This window comes from Odocoileus virginianus, chromosome 11 (genome assembly GCF_023699985.2).
Source record: "Odocoileus virginianus isolate 20LAN1187 ecotype Illinois chromosome 11, Ovbor_1.2, whole genome shotgun sequence".
Classification (NCBI taxonomy): Eukaryota; Metazoa; Chordata; class Mammalia; order Artiodactyla; family Cervidae; genus Odocoileus; species Odocoileus virginianus.
Genome location: NC_069684.1, coordinates 48149158 through 48166203, shown reverse-complemented (window position 1 = coordinate 48166203; position 17046 = coordinate 48149158). Strand labels below are relative to the sequence as shown.

Sequence of the window (17046 nt, the reverse complement as noted above, 5' to 3'; positions counted from 1 at the left end):
GGTAGCTTTTTTATAATTTATTGACCTGTATTTAAAAGGAACTTTTGACAAAGATTCACTGGAAATAACCTGAACAAGCAGGAGCATAGTTATTACTACTGAAACCTACAAAAATAGTTCCAGGACAGAGAGTTTATCCAATATAATAACACCTCTAAATACTGTCACTGATATAAAACACTGGTTCTCACTTTTCTAAACACACAGTGGTATAATTAATAATATTCAATCACTTCTATTCTTTATTCAGTATATAAAAATTAAAATATCAATTAAAAATGAACATATCCTCCTCTTTAAATGTTTCTCACAGATGTAATTTCAATATTTTTATTCAATAGTGGTGTGGTTTAAGAGATTTTTCATTCATGAGTCCAACAACAATCCACCTCAAAGGGAACTGACAGTCTATAGGCTCACAGTGCAAATAAAAGAGTTCAGGAATGCAGCTACAGACATTTCTAAAACACAAAACAGATAAAATTCTTAGAAGATACATGCAATAAGCTCTGCTAAGCAGCTGGCCATAGAACTAGAAGATTTAGTAATTTTACTGGTGATTTCCATGGGACTCCAGATGTTACCAAACTCAGCCTTAACTCTCAGCTTCAGATTTGTATTTTGCTTTTCCAGTTTCACTAATGACGCAAACATGATTCAAACCCCTGAGGTATTCATTATAGTCAAGGGCATACCTTATGACAAACTTGTCTGGAATTTCAAATCCAACAAAATCTGGTCTATAGCCAATGCTTCTAGGGGTCCTTTTCACCAGCAAGCTGGCAACCTCAACCATCTTTGGATTATGCTGCTGGACCAAGGACAGCAAGGCTTGCATTGTTTTGCCCATGTCAATTATATCTTCAACAATCAAGATGTTCTTTCCAGCCAAAGTTGAGAGATTATCTCCACCAGTGACTTTGATGGTGCCTATTGACCGGACATTACAGCAGCTCTTAAAAAATCTAGTCTGATAAAATCTACAGTCGTAGGGATGGACCTATCACTATTTCTGTCCAGCTCTTTAATGCAGTCCAGCAGGTCCGCAAAGAATGTATAGGTCCGCCTTGGGCACACAGAGGGCCACGACGTGGTGGCCTCCCATATCCTCCATCACATCCCGGGCCAGCTTTTCCGTCCTGTCCAGAATGAGTCCATGAGATATAAACACCTTTTCCAAGTCCTCAGCACAATGGTTAGGTACACAAAATAAATCTAGGCCATAACCTGGTTCCTCATCACTAATCATGATGCAGGGGCTGCGGCATAACGGAGTTGGCTGGTGCAGGGGCCGAGGGCAGCCTGGCAGGAGGCGGCGGGGCAGCGCGGGGGAAGCCAGAGGGCCCACCCGGTGCTCTTCCTAGTGTCTGCTGTTTTCCGCTGTCTTAACTGTGGCCATCATTTATTATCTATGGGAATAAATTCCTAGAAATATAACGATGGGTGTATGTCAACATTTTTCAGGCATTTGCCATTTTATCAAATTATGAGCCAAAACATTTGCATAAATGTGTATTCTCCCGGCAACTCTGTATTTGCCTTCTCTGAGCACCCCCTGGGGATATTCCCTCCCTCAATGGGGTATTGCCATTTTAGAAAGCAATTGCTTTCCCTGTGCTATACAGTAAAAGAATATGGAAAATAACGTGTATATATATATATATATATATATATATATATATATATGTATGAATAACTGAGTCACTCTGGTAGACAGCAGTAATTAACACATTGTAAGTCAACTATAATTTTTTTAAAAGTTGCTAATTGAACAATATTCTCTATCTCCAGGTTTTCCGTATTTTCACCACCTATTTATTTTTTTAATCTCTTGCAATGTGACTTCTGGTCTCAGAGCTTTTCTAATCCAAAAGTCTTTTTCAGACTTGATTCTTCTTGTTCCTTTGATTTATTTCTTAATCTCTTGAGGCTCTGCATGCCATGCAGCCTGGAGCCCTGAAGTTAGACCTCCCCCTATGGGGCTCCACAGTCCTCTAGCAGACTTCTCGCTGGCAGCCTCTCTCAGTGAGCTTGAGATTCCGGACTTTGGGGCAAACTTTAATACACCCAAGATCCAAATGGATGGATGGATGGATGGATGGATGAATGGATCATAAACCTGTGTCCTCTCCTTAGTCTCTGGCTCTTCCTACACCTTTGGCTTTCCTGCTCAGACTACAAACACTCCTGTCTCCCTCTACCACCACCATCAATAGTCTCCTCTGCTCCAGTTGGGGTGATATCTCTAGGGCTGGATCCTAGCTCATGTCTCTACCCAGAGACTCAATCCTGAGACCTGGACAATTCTATGTCTCTTGAATGTCTTCTTCTGGATGTCTGTCCAGTTCATCAACTCCTGTCAACAACTTTGATATCCAATTCAAAGTCTCCCTCTTTCTCTAAGACCCTCTTCCTTACTTCCTCTACTTTTGTTTGTGGCTAAATGGACCATGACACATGTGACTCCTCTCCCCCTCTTGCTCCCTGTCTAGCACCTATTGTCCACAAGCCCCCTAGGAGAACATCTTCCTGGTGGATTTCTCCCTCTTCAGCCTTCTTGCCAGTCTCACAGCCACTGCTTTAGCTCAGGCCGTCATCTTCTCTTCTCTGGACAATCTCATTAACTTCTTTGCTACTGATACCCTTCGCCTAGCCTCTTCCTGCTCCAATTCAGCCCATACTCTCAGTGGTTACCAAAGGCTCTTACCTGAGCCATCTCCTTGAAGCATTTCTAATCATCTAAATTATCTGCTTAAGATTTGTCGTTAGTCAGTAGTTCCTCACTGACCACAGAATACCCACCTCAACCTCTTCAGACCTATCTTATAAAAACACTTTCAGTTTTAGCTCTGGTCTTTACTCTTAGCCTAAAGTCCCACCCCACCCAGCAAAGCTCAGTCTGATATGGTCACTCACATGTTACAGGAACGTGCCTTACTCTTCCCCATCTACACATCTTTGTTGATGTCATTCTTTTCAATTGATTTACCATGCTTCAGGGACCAGATTAAATCTTACATCTTCCACAGAAACAGCCCTCATTCTTAAAAAAATTAAGTGACCCTTTACCTTCTGAATTCTTACACCATTTACAAGTAACATACTTGAACATCCTTGTGTAGGTCTGTCTGGCACGGAGGAAGTTTCCTGAGATGAAGGCTGGAGGCTGGAGGGACTGGGATGAGCTAATCACTACACACTCCTAGTACTTACCACAAAATGCATTAATAATGCTAACTTTTACTGGGCATTTACATGAGAAAGCATATTGCATGCATTGCCTCATTTAATTTTCACAGTACGTGAGGTAAACTGGTAGCTATGTAGGAGGGACTTAAGGGCTGCGGTCTAACTGGAAGCAGAAAATGACAAGTAAACATGTTGTTTTTACTTAGATTTTTATACAGATTCAAGGTGGCTTTGGAGGATGCCGAGAGCAGTTATGGAAAAGAGGGACAAAATCTTCCCAGCCTACCACTTGGAAATGCAAACTGCTAAGGTAGGAGTTCTTATGCTCATTACACAAATGAGAAAATTGATGCTTAGAGAGGTTGAGTGACTTGCCCAAGGTCACACAGCTGACCCAGGTGGAGCTGGACCTTGAGCTCAGTCCTTGTGATGACAAAACCCAGGCTTTATGGCATCATCATTATTGCAGTACAGCTTGTCTTACCAAAAGTTTCCCTCTTTGGAGGTAGGATTTTGCTTTTTTTACAAAGTTATTTTTCCCAAATCAGTTATCACAATGCTTACCATGTAGTTGGAGCCCAGTGACTGTTGTTTGAATGGATGAGTAAATGAATAGGGAGTGAATACAAGAGACATAGCCATCACAGTAGCCTTTTTCTTTTTATACTCAGATTACTGTCCTCAGAAAATCCAGTGATCTTATGTCCAGAAACCCCCCTTGTCCCTTCTTGGGTAGAGAGTCTATGTTTGCCTGCATACATTGGTGTAAATACATTGGCTGGCCTGGCCAATGCTAAGATTTCCTGGACGAAGTAGTGTGGATATAATGATACTCACAGCTACGAGAGAAGACAACAACAGCATTTTAAAAAGCTAAGATTGTTGCATGACTCACAGCTATCAAGCATCCTTTATTCCTCTAAGGGAAGGAGCCATTTCCTGTAATTTTCAAAAAAGCTTATAATAAAGAGAAGCCATGTATTTAAAAAAGGCTGCGATTGGCTTCTTGTTCAGCAGCTTTAATTATGTAGCTGTACAATTACTCCTTCAAGCATAACCTGGCTAGCTCTGTTACTGAATTTGATCTTTTACAACACTGGGCTGGATGTGTGCTAAAGTGTACTGTCTATCTAGGATACAGTAAAACCTCGGGATTTTGTTATGGACTGAACTGTGGCCTTCCGAAATTCTTATATTGAAGGCCTAACTCCTGTACCTCAGAATGTGACTTTTTGGAAATAGGGCCTTTAAAGAGATAATAAAGGTAAAATGAAGTTAAATGGGTGGGCCCTAATCTATTATAACTGAAGTCTTTACAAGAAGAAGAGATGAAAACATAGACACAAGGACTTACCCAGTGATCAAAACTCCATTTTCCAATGCAGGGGGCGTGGGTTCAATCCCTGGTCAGGGAACCAAGATCCCACATACCACAAGGTGTGGCCAAAAATTAAAAGTAAGTAAATAAAAAATTTGCATGTATGCACTTCCACTTACCACCTCACTCTTCTAGACTCCCTCAAATTGTATGTAATCATTTTATATTGTTAAGTTAGACTTGTTCCCATTATGGCTTGCAATTGTAATTATCTATTATTTTTTTGTCTGGCTATTGATTGTGAAAACTGATAAACATGTTTTACTATTGTGGGAAAAAAACAAACCAAGGACTTCCCTGGCAGTCCTGTGATTAAGACACACTTCCAACTGCAGGGGGCGCAAGCTTGATCCCTGGTGAGGGAACTAAGATCCCACAGGCCACGTGGCCTAAATAAAGAAAATTAAAAAAAAAAAACAGACACACAGAGGGAAGACTATCTGAAGACAGGGAGAAAGCAGTCCTCAGCTAACCTAAGGAGAGAGGCCTCAGAAGAAATAAAACCTGCTGACACCTTGATCTTGGACTTCTAGCCTCCAGAACGGTGAGGAAATAAATTTCTGTTGTTTAAGCCACACAGTCTGTGGTACTTGGTTATGGCAGCCCTAGCAAACTAATACAGATATTAAGGTCTTGATGCAGGAAAAAACTTGGAGGGCATCCAGCCCATCCACCCTTAGGATTCTTGCTTTCACTACTTCACATCCCCCTCATCTTTCTAACAGTGTTTTTCTTTGAACATCTCCTCTTTGAAGATCTCCTGATTCATGTCAATATATGGCAAAAACCACTACAATATTGTAAAGTAATTAGCTTCCAACTAATAAAAATAAATGAAAAAAAAAAAAAACCTAAAAAAAAAAAAAGATGCTTATTTCATTTCAGGCAGCTTTGACTAACAGTGAGCCTTGCGGATGGAACAAAATCTTTGTCCAAATTCTGAAGGCAGCTCTGCAACTGTGCTATCACCAGCACAGAGCAGAGAACTGGCACAATCTCTTTGCAGGCTGGGTTCCTTGGGATGCAGACTCTGAAGTGGAGTTTAGGGGCAGGATGTTTATAAAGGAGCGTCCTCAAGATCAACACCTGTGGAAGAGAGGGGCCAAAGCAGGAGTGGGCAGAGGGAGATGTGGACCTGAGTACAGCCCCAGCCACAGCCTTGCAGAACCCACAAGGGTCTCTGGCTTTGACTCATCATGGGATGTGGCCCCCTGGGTGGGGCTGTGATCTTGACAGGCGGCTCATGGAAGCTGAGGGAATTCCTGATGCAGAAGAGACCTGTATGCAGAAGAGTAGCCTCTCAGTCAAGGCCTAGCCTGTGGAATCTCTTATCTGAGGGTGAACAATGTGAGCCTGCCATGGAGTTTATTTATGAAACAAACTCACTCACAGAGCTTCCCTGAGCAGCTGTCTCTAGGAATCTTTATAGCTCAACTAGAACTGGAGCTGGGTCACCAAGTAATCTCACCATAGCACCCCAGCAGTTAAGGCAACAAGTCTGGGCAGGCTCTGGAAGCACACCACTGTGTTTACCACAGAAGCCTGGGTTTCCAAATGACATTTGTAATGAATGTAGTCTAAGGCATGCTATTAGCATATGGAAACACATACCACTACTGGCTTCTAATGACTGTGCAGGCATGCTAAGTCACTTTGGTCGTATCTGACTCTTTGCAACCCTATGGACTGTAGCCCACCAGGCTCCTCTGTCCGTGGGGATTTTCCGGGCAAGAATACTGGAGTGGGCTGCATGCCCTCCAGGGGATCTTCCCCACCTAGGGATCAAACCCACATCTCCTGCAGCTCCTGCATTGCAGGTGGATTCTTTACCCCTGAGCCATCAGGGAAGCCCTAATGACTGTCCACTGAACCCTTAATTTTTTTTTATTTCTGCCTGCCCAGATCCTGGAACTCAAAGTACCTGTGAGACTAGTTTTCTTAGAATAAAATTTTAAAAAATTTTAATTTTGTAACCTGTACCTGCTTCTTCCCTCATCCTCACCAAGCGCCACCCAAATAATACTCCACTTGCACAATAATTTTATTAGGCAGTGACTGGGGAGACTGCACTAGACTGATTTCTTTAATAAGAGATTTGTATTGCAAAGGGCAATAAATTCCATTTAATGAATTAGGAAAAATTTTCTTTGTCTGCAATGTCAAAAGTCTTGGGAACATTTGTGTGAAACTGATATGCTTTCAATTTATTCATGTGATGTTTCTGACCTTTACTGCCCAGTGAAATGGTCTGGAAGGCCTTCCATTAATCTGGTTTTATGGGAGCAAAGGGTAATGTGAAAGACAATGTTTCTGCAGAAGTAGGAGAGGAGCCAAAGCAAACACTCCCAAACAGAATCAACCCAAATGACTGGAAGGGGGATAGAAGGGGAAAAAGACAGCTGAGCATGTGGTCCAGAGTGGGACCATGCCCAGAGAATGCTGGGCCTTCTGACACAGGGAGCTTGAAGCCACATGTGCAAGGGAGGGGTGATCTCTACTTGTTTTGCTCTAGTACCCTGCACTCTATTTTCAAGACACACATAGGGGTCTTTAAAAAAGCCAAAACAATCCTATTACATTTAAATTCTAAAAACTGCCCTACCTTGCCCTGCCCTCCCTTCTCTTTGCTCTTCTCTTCTTTTCTGTAATCATAGGAACAGAGCCGCAGAGACCTGGACTTACAGCATTTATGCAGAGTCACCATCAATCTACATGAAGCTAATTCCCATGGGCTTTGATGACAAATGCTTTCTTTTTGTCTGCAGCCTTGATTGGTAGATAAGAGTTAGAAGGTTGGCTCTGCTTGGCAGGGGAATTGGTGGGCAATCGGGAGGGTGCAAGCCTTGATTGGAGGAAAGACGAGGAGATGAGGGCCTGGCTCTGATTGGTAGGGGAGCCTACCATTTGCAAACCCTTGACTGGTGGAGAGGAGAGAGGAGTCATGCTCTGATTGGCTGGGAGTTCTCTGAGCCATGTTTACCTCCGTGCCTCTGGCGACTGGTATTGCCTGTTTCAAACCGCTTGTCTGCAGCTCTCCCTCTCTCCAGCATGGGGTCCACTTTGGAATCTATCTGGGTGCTAATCCCTCCTCACCCCAGAGGGGCGCTGCTGAATCCCCACCTGCCATGCTGTCAGCCTCCCCAGGTTGTAAGGAGGGCCTTCTCCAAGCCACCAACTCCACTTTTTTCAAGGGCAAGGGCCTAGCTTGTCTCCAGTGATCACTGCTGCAGAAAGCATGAGAGGCATTGAAATAGCATGTCAGTAATTCTCTTTGAAACTTACTAGAAAATATGAAAAATAATGCACCTCACCTCCTTGTCCCCATCTGTAGATTTAGAAACATTACCAAAGAAAGCAAAAGGTTTTCTCCCCAGTGCCTGACTCCTCATTGGTTTAACTGACTTTGAGGACCTGCATTAACAGCTGCTGATGACAGGCTTTGTGCCCTTCCCGGCCCCCACTTCCATCCTCTTCTCCAGCGGTCCATGTGTTTTCATGAGGTCTTCAGGCTCAGATTGGTGAACCCACCAAACATTCCTCCTTGTAATCATGTGAGGCAAGAGCTGATGTCTCAGAAAGGCATCTGGAAATTGAAAACTGGGTTTCTCTCCTTTTGAGGTCTTCTGAGGCTTCTTACTTCTCTCAATTTACCCTTAATGGGAATAATAAAACTTTTCATTTTCACCAGAGTATTTCACAGAATAACTAAAAAAAAACAAAAAACAAACAAACCTGTAGGTGACAATGTAGGGAAAAACAATACTATTAGAAATAGGAGCTAGAATATTTAAGGAGGAAAGGGCGAGGTGTGGGAGGGTCCTAACCCATAAGTAACCCAAGAAAGAATGTGGTGGCTGACTGCACTTTCCACCTTGTAGCTAAGACAACACGCAGAATGTGAGGTCACTGGAAGGTTGTTGTGGAAGTTTCCCCGGGGACACTGTCTCTGGGCCTCGGGGGAAGGGAAACAGGTGCTGGGCGGAGGTCTGTTGGCTGTGTGAGCACCTTCGGAACAAAGGCTTTTGCAGACAGGTACCTCTCATCTCAGGGCTTCCCTGATAGCTCAGTTGCTAAAGGGTCCGCCTGCGATGCAGGAGACCCCAGTTCGATTCCCAGGTTGGGAAGGTCCCCTGGAGAAGGGATAGGCTACCCCCTCCAGTATTCTTGGGCTTCCCTTGTGGCTTGGGTGGTAAAGAATGCACCTGCAATGTGGAAGACCTGGGTTTGATCCCTGAGTTGGAAAGATCCCCTGGAGAAGGGAAAGGCTACCCACTCCAGTATTCTGGCCTGGAGAATTCAGGGGGTCATCTGAATTTAATGACCCCAGTTTTCAGTTTCCAGATGAGCTTCTGAGACATCAACTCTTGTCTTACATGATTACAAGGAGGAATGTTTGGCAGGTGCATCAGTCTGAGCCTGAAGACCCAGCCCATGGGGTCACAGAGTGGGACACGATCGAGTGACTTTCCCTTTCACCTTTTCACCTCTCATCTCTCCCCACTCTGTCCTCATTCAGGCTTGCACTTGGGATTTTTGTTTTTTACCATTTTGATGTTAGCCATATGAATTTATTGTTATTTAAATGATTGATCTCTTAAGTGTTTATGCCTTGCTAGACTGAATAGTAACTAACCAGACGGGGGAAACACACACATGCTCAAAATGCATGATTTCTGAAATCCGGTTTATCTTTCATTGTTTTCCCCTCTCTTCTTACTATTTTTGCCTCTGACAAATTAAGGCTGCTTTGCAGACGTGTAGGCAGACATGGCATTTACTGCGTCCTGTATTATATCTGCTGCAGCCAGAAAGCTCTGGGGAGGGTGCTTCCCAGGCCGCACCAGGAGCCTAGCATCTGTGCCCAGACTGTGGCTCTGCAGGGCCCGGCCTGGCCTGCTCCCCCACCCTCCCCTTCCTGTCCTTTTGCCAATTCATCACTCTGCGCAGAAGGGAAGCGACCAGATGGATTTTGGCCACCGCTAATGTACTTCTATTTATGAGTAATCATTTTAAACAGAAAATGGGGTTTGCTGTCCCGAGAGAAGGTCAGACAGAGAAGACCAAAGCTCTCATCCTGAGAATCTGCTTTCCCTGAGTGAGAACAAAAAGGCAGAGGGGCTAAAAGGTTGTTGTTGGTGAAGAGCAGTAGCAGTCGAAAGCTAAGCCTATGGATACACCAAATGGAAAAGCCATCCATCTTTTTTCATTAGAGGAGGAAATGAATAATTTAGTTTTGGCTAGGTACAACCACCCCAGTCATATATCGGGAACAAGGGCTCAATAAAAACTCGATGACCTAGGAGCTAAAAAAAAGGAGTAGTAGAGGACATATTTTCTATTTGTGTCATTGTTGTTGTTCAGTCACTCAATCGTGTCCGACTCTTTGTGACCCCATGGCAGCACACCAGGCTTCCCTGTCCTTCAATATCTCCCAGAGCTTGCTCAAACTCACGTCCAGTGAGTCTGTGGTGCCATCCAACCATCTCATCTTCCGTCGTTATTAGGTGGTGCCATCTGAAAGCCAGGAGTAAAACACAATTCCATGAATTCAGATTGTTGACGGTCACGAGCACCGTAGGACAAACATCACACAGATCCACATTCGGAAGGTTTTTACTACATTAATTTTTTGGCATCACATTCTAAGCTCTGATTGAATTCTCCTTTCTGTGTTAGACTGAAAGCCCTTTAAAGCCTCCAGACTAAGTTTTGAGTACTACCTGTGTGCACCTGCTCAGCTGTGTCAGACTGTTTGCAGCCCCGCAGGCTGCCCGCCAGGCTCCTCTGTCCATGGGACTTTCCAGGCGAGAAGACCGGAGTGGGTTGCCATTTCCTTCTCCAGGGGATCTTTTTGACCAACAAATTCTGGCCGCTTTCTGCCCTGTTGTAGACACGTTGATTCTAATCGCTGAGTTGATGCACTGTCTTCTGTCTATACACCAAGAAACTGCAGGTGCTGAGGGAGTCCAGAAAAGGGGGCTGAACGCTGCTCCCCAGAGCTCCTGGCGCCTAAGTCACTGCTCCCTCTCGTCCTCGGAGTCCGTGCTATGCTGTGGCACCAAGAGGGGTTGCCTTCATTTCGTAAACAAAAATATAGGATGCCCAGTTAAATTTGAATTTCAGATAAACAACCAACAATTGTGTAGTATAAATTTGTCTCATGTGATCACTGGCATCCTGTATTTTATCTGGCATCCCTAGGCTATGTTTAGACTGTTTGCCAGGGAAGTCTCTGCCTTCTCACCAGGATCCCCTAGGGTCCCTTACAAAAGCCCCGCACACCAGCTGCCCCGTGCCTGTGGCCTGCAGTACGGGGCAACTGCCTCTGCTGTTTTTTTCCCACATGTAAGACCCAGAGTGGACTTCCCTGGTGACTCAGTAGTAAAGAATCTGCCTGCCAATGCCAGAGTCCCAGGTTCGATCCCTGAGTCAGGAAGATCCCCTGGAGAAGGAAACCTACTCTAACCCACTCTAGTATTCTTGCCTGGGAAATCCCATGGACAGAGGAGCCTGGTGGGCTACAGCCCTTGGGGTCACAAAAGAGTCGGACACAACTGAGCAACTAAACAGCAGCAAAGACCCAGAGTAATAGTGATCTAGTGTACAAAGTTGTAGGAAATAAAAAACAGTAGGAGGAGGATGCAGTGGCACCCCCAGGAGAAATGCTCTGTAGATATTTCCATCTTCAAGTTCATAAGTGGAGAATCTTTGACTTATTCTCTTGATCTTGACCTTAAGGAAGTCACTGGAACTCCTTGGATCCCAGCTTCATTTCAGACATAACAATGCCCACCTGATAACTCTAAAGGAACATGGTCTTAAAGAGCCAGGCAATATATGACCCAGCAATCCCACTTCTGGGCATACACACCGAGGAAACCAGATCTGAAAGAGACACGTGCACCCCAATGTTCATCGCAGCACTGTTTATAATAGCCAGGACATGGAAGCAACCTAGACGAATGGATAAGGAAGCTGTGGTACATATACACCATGGAATATTACTCAGCCATTAATAAGAATTCATTTGAATCAGTTCTAATGAGATGGATGAAACTGGAGCCCATTATACAGAGTGAAGTAAGCCAGAAAGATAAAGACCATTACAGTATACTAACGCATATATATGGAATTTAGAAAGATGGTAACGATAACCCTATATGCAAAACAGAAAAAGAGACACAGATGTACAGAACAGACTTTTGGACTCTGTGGGAGAAGGCGAGGGTGGGATGTTTCGTGAGAACAGCATTGAAACATATATATTATCTAGGGTGAAACAGATCACCAGCCCAGGTTGGATGCATGAGACAAGTGCTTGGGCCTGGTGCACTGGGAAGACCCAGAGGGATTGGGTAGAGGGGGAGGTGGAAGGGGGGATATATGTAAATCCATGGCTGATTCATGTCAATGTATGACAAAAACCACTACAATATCGTAAAGTAATTAGCCTCCAACTAATAAAAAAATAAAATAAAATAAAGAGCCAGGCAATACTTACATACAAGAGCTGCTGCATAGCTAGTTTTTCCTCTTCCTTTGCAGGAAAGAGACACTTTCCAAGGTCACCAAGTGCCAGGGCTTCTGGAAATGGAGTGTTGTTTGGGTGATGGATCTTGGTGATTCCAGACGTTTCCGCTCTCTGCTCTGGAGGCTCCGTTGTTTGGGGGACTGCAGCTGATGTGGTTTCTCTGATGACTGCCCCACTTCTCCTCCTTCCTCTTTGCCAGGGCTGGATACAAAGTCTGGACCCCAAATTCAAAGGATCTGAGAGAGCATCTGCTGAGGCAGATACTATTAACTGAAACTCCTGATTCAATGTTGTTTTGGAGACTAGACATGTGTCCAGATCACTATCTTTCCTCATGTTCAGACTTGAAGGAATGCATCAGGCTGGGGCACCAAGCCCCAGATCTAAACAACTGTGACCTGAGTTTTAGGATGATGGACCACAGCACTTAGCACTTTGTTGAGAATGGACCACCTGGCAGTCTCTTCCTCCAAAGGGGCTTTGGGCAAAGTTGGCACTTCAAGTCTCTGAGTGGATTTCCACCTCCTATCCTCATGCACAACTTCAAAGAACCTCCGCCGACCCTGATGCCGCCATTGCATTTATCCACCAAATACAGACTTCCAAGTGGTCCTTCCTCCATGATGGCAAATAGAAAGCTTTTGGTTGTTCAAAAGATCATGAAGTTACGTTAGAAATACATAGAAGGGGCAATTCCCTGGTGGTCTGGTGGCTAAAATGCTATAACTCCCAGTGCAGGGGGCCTGGGTTTGATCGCTGGTCAGGGAAGTAGATCTAACATGCCACAACTAAAGATCCCAGATCCCGTGTGCTGTGACTAAGACCTGGCACAGCCAAATAAATAAATAAAATATTAAAAAAAAATAAATATATAGAAGGGGAAGCTGAAGTGCAGAGAGGAGACTAAACAGCTAGTTGTTGTGATCTCATTCATCACCCAGATTCCAACTGTGGGGACTGCCTCCCTTCTTTGCCTTTTATTTACCACCAAACTATCCTATATCCTAATCTCCTCTCTAGTGATGGTTGAACTACTATTCCTATCTTGATAATTTAGTTTTTCCAATCAAGAAAAAATGAAATTAAATAAAAAGCAGACTGCCTATATTTATAGTTACTTTTGGACTAAGTTCCTATCCGGACCAGAGCTTAGGCAAGGATTTTTTTTTTTTCCTTCCTTGTTTAGTTTGTGCAGATCTTGTCAACCCCCCAATCTTGTATTTGGAAAATAACAACCAGCCATTTATGGGCTGTCATCATTCTGATGAATGATATGAGCCTTCTCTGCTTCCTAAGTGCATATCTTCTTCCTGACCCTTGATCCAAGGCAATTAAGAAAAGCAATAAAATCACAAAACCTCACTCTTGATCAATGTATTCCGGTCAGAGGGAGATCAGGTTGTCCTTACAGAATACCTATAATTAGATTGGGTTTGAAATTTGGACTGCTACATCAAGTAGAAAAAAAAAAGCATAGTCTTTTCTCTATGCATTTTTTAAGCATAGAAAAAAAATCACCATCCCAACATTTCTGAAGGAGCCAGAGAGATCCAAAAGCTGTGAACAGACTTAGGACTGAAATCAAGGCATTTCAAACTAGGGACCTTATTGTGACACTTTCTAAGTAGACAGTTGTGTAGTAGTTAGGTCTTGTACAAACAAGCGGAGGTACTTGGAAGTCACCAAAACTTTTGTGTAGCCCAAATAAGCAACAACAGTGAAAGGGAATAAAGTATTCTTATAGCAACGATTCCCTTACCACTCATGATACCTTGAGATGCTGTGAAGCTACAAACTGAACTTCTTTTTTTAATAACAGTTTTATTGAGGTATAATTTATGCACATAACTGCATCTATGTAAAGTGTACAATGCATTTTGAAAGATGTATAAACCCGTGAAACTATGACCACAATCAAGGTACATTTCTATCAATTTCAGAAGTTGCTCTGTGACCTTTATAATTCATCTTCCCACCATCCTTTGCCCCTCAAGGATCTGTTTCTGTTACTATGGGATTAGTTTGCACTTTCTAAAATTTCATATAACTGGAAACATACAATATACAGTCTTTTGTTCCTGGCTTCTTTAACTCAGAATAGTTATTGTGAGACTCAACCATGTTTGTTTGTGTATCCATAGTTTGTTCTTTTTTATTGCTGAATAATAGTCTATTGTGTTAGTGATGAACTATGGGGTGTTTCCATTTTTTGGCTATTATGGCTGCTATGGACTTTTGTCCATTTTATCTCTCTTAGGTATGAACCTAGGTGTGGAATTGCTGAGTCATGCGGAGATCTGTACTTAACTTTATAAGAAACTACCAAGCTGTTTTCCAAATGGTTGGTGCCATTTCATATTCCCCCTCGCTGTGTATGAGAATTTGGTTGGTTCACATCCTCACCAACACTTGGTAGCAAGTGTGCACACATGCATGTGTGGTAAAATATGTGTAACATAAAATTTGCCATCTTAACTATTTTCAAGTGTACAATTCAGTGGCAATAAGTATATTTACAAAGTTGTGAAGCAACGCCACCAGTATCTTAAAAAAATTTTTTTTCTCCTCCAAACAGACACAGTAAGTTTTAGCTTTTACATTTATACCCATATAACTTTCCTCTCCCCCTTCCCTCAGCCCCTGTTAACCATTGTTCTACTTCATGTCTCTTTGAATTTACCTATTAGCAGATGTTTAAGTCAAATCACACTATTTGTTCTTGTTTCTGGCTTATTTCACATGACATGTTTTTGAGGTTTGTCCATGTTTTAGTATGTACCATTTCATTCATCTTGTTGTTTTGATTTGCATTTCCCTGATGATCAATGATGTTGAGCATCTTTTCATGTATTTATTGGTCATTTGTAGATCTTCTTTGGAGAAATGTGTATTCAAGTCTCCTGCCCATTTTAAAATTGGGTTGCTTGTCTTTTTGTTGAACTATCAATGATCTTTCTATATTCTGGATATTAAACCTTTACCAGATATCTGAATTGCACATATGTCCTCCCTTTCTGTGGGTTGTCTTTTCATTATCTTGATAATTTCCTTTGATACACAAATTTAAAAAATATTTTTTGAGGAAGTCCTATTTACCTGTTTTCTCTTTTGTTTCTTGTGCTTTTTGTGTCATACCTAAGAATCCATTCCCAAATTCATCATTATGAAGATGTACCCTTATGCTGTATACACCCCTGAGTTTTGTGGATTTAGCTCATATTTAGATTATCAATCCATTTGGGATGATTTTTGTATATGTTGTGAGGCAGGGGTTCCATTTCATTCTTTTGCATGTGGAAATCCAGGTGTCTTGGAACTATTTCTTTCCTCACTGAATGAACCTGATGCCCTTATCATAAATCAACTGGGCAAAGAGGTACAGGCTTATTTCTGGATTCTTAATCCTATTCCATTGGTCTATGAGTGAGTGAGTGAAGGTCACTCAGTCGTGTCTGACTCTTTGTGACCCCATGGATTATACAGTCCATGGAATTCTCTAGGCCAGAATACTGGAGTGGGTAGCCTTTCCCTTCTCCCGGGGATCTTCCCAACCCAGGGATCGAACCCAGGCCTCCCTCATTGCAGGTGATTCTTTACCAGCTGAGCCACAAAGGAAGCCCCCACTGGTCTACAGGTCTATCTTTATGCCAGCATCACACCATTTTGGTTACTGAAGTTTTGTAGTGGGTTTTGAAGTTGGGAAATGTGAGTCCTCCAATTTTGTCTTTTTTCAAGACTGTTTTGGCTTTTCGGGCCCCCTTTCACTGCCATATAATTTTTATAATTGGTGTTTCTACTTTGGAAAAATAGGCTCTTAAAATTTTGATAGGGATTATATTCAATCTGTAGATCACTTTAGGTATTATTAACTTAACAATATCTCCCCATTCATCGATACCTTTCCATTTATATAGATATTATTTAATTTCTTTTATGTTTTGTAGTTTTCAATGTACAATTTTCTCTTCCTTGGTTAAATTTATTCCTGGGTATTTTATTCTTTCAGATTCCATTGCAAATGAAATTGCTGTCTTAATTTTCCTTTTCTTAATGTCCTTAATTTTACTAAAGAATGTTGAATTTTGTCAAATGTTTTTTCTGCATCAGTTGGGAAAATCATGAAGTTCTTTCCCCTTATCCTATCAATGTGATGAATTACACTGATTTTCTTAGGCTGAACCACCCTTGCATTCTTGGGGTAATGTCAGTCTTTTAATCATTCCAGCAGGTGTGTGGTGGTATCAGTTCTCATTTGCATCTTGATGACTAATGATATTCAGCAACTTCTCATGTGCTCATTAGGCGTGGTGTATGTATACACCACGCCTAATGTAAATAAATTTATCCAGTAAAGGCCTTGTATTCAGTACTGAAAGTGGTTTTAATGGGTTGTCATAATATTGAGTTGCATGAGTTCTTTACATATTCTGAATACAAGGCCTTTACTTGATAAATTTATTGTGAATTTCCTACCCCCCATCTTCAGCTTGGTTTTTCATTTTCCTAACCATGTTCAAAGAGCATGTGTTTTAACAGCTGATCAATTTTTTTTCCTTTTATGGTGTACTTTGTATTCTAAGAAATCTTTACTTACTCAAAGGTTGTGAAGATTTTTTCTTGTTTTAGAAGTTTTATAGTTTTAGCTTTTGCATTTAGATCCATTTATTTCAAGTTAATTGTTGTGTTGTGTGAGGTAAAAGTTTAAGTTTATTCTCCAGTGGGACACAGAGTTGTTGCAGCATTATTTGCTGAAGATGTCCTTTCTCCCCTAACTGCCTTGGCATGTTAGTAGATCATTTGAACACATACACAGGGCTTTCCTTTTGCCAAACCACAGTTTTGAGTATTGCAGCATTCAGTTTTGAAATCAAGAAGTTCAAGTCTAACTTTTTGTTAGACTTTTGTCAGTTTTGTTTTAACAAGTTCACCGCTATCTTCTAGGTCATAT

At 42.3% G+C, this 17046-nt stretch overlaps 1 long non-coding RNA gene and 1 pseudogene across 1 annotated transcript; one reads left to right on the top strand and one right to left on the bottom strand.

Moving 5' to 3' along the window:
* Window positions 1–219: 219 nt before the first annotated feature.
* Window positions 220–1615, bottom strand: LOC110151797 (hypoxanthine-guanine phosphoribosyltransferase pseudogene; annotated as a pseudogene).
* Window positions 1616–4993: 3378 nt separating this feature from the next.
* Window positions 4994–15093, top strand: LOC139037516 (uncharacterized). Its single transcript, XR_011490386.1, has 2 exons — window positions 4994–5111; window positions 12113–15093. It is a non-coding gene; the product is annotated as an uncharacterized lncRNA (long non-coding RNA).
* The last annotated feature ends 1953 nt before the right edge of the window (window positions 15094–17046 follow it).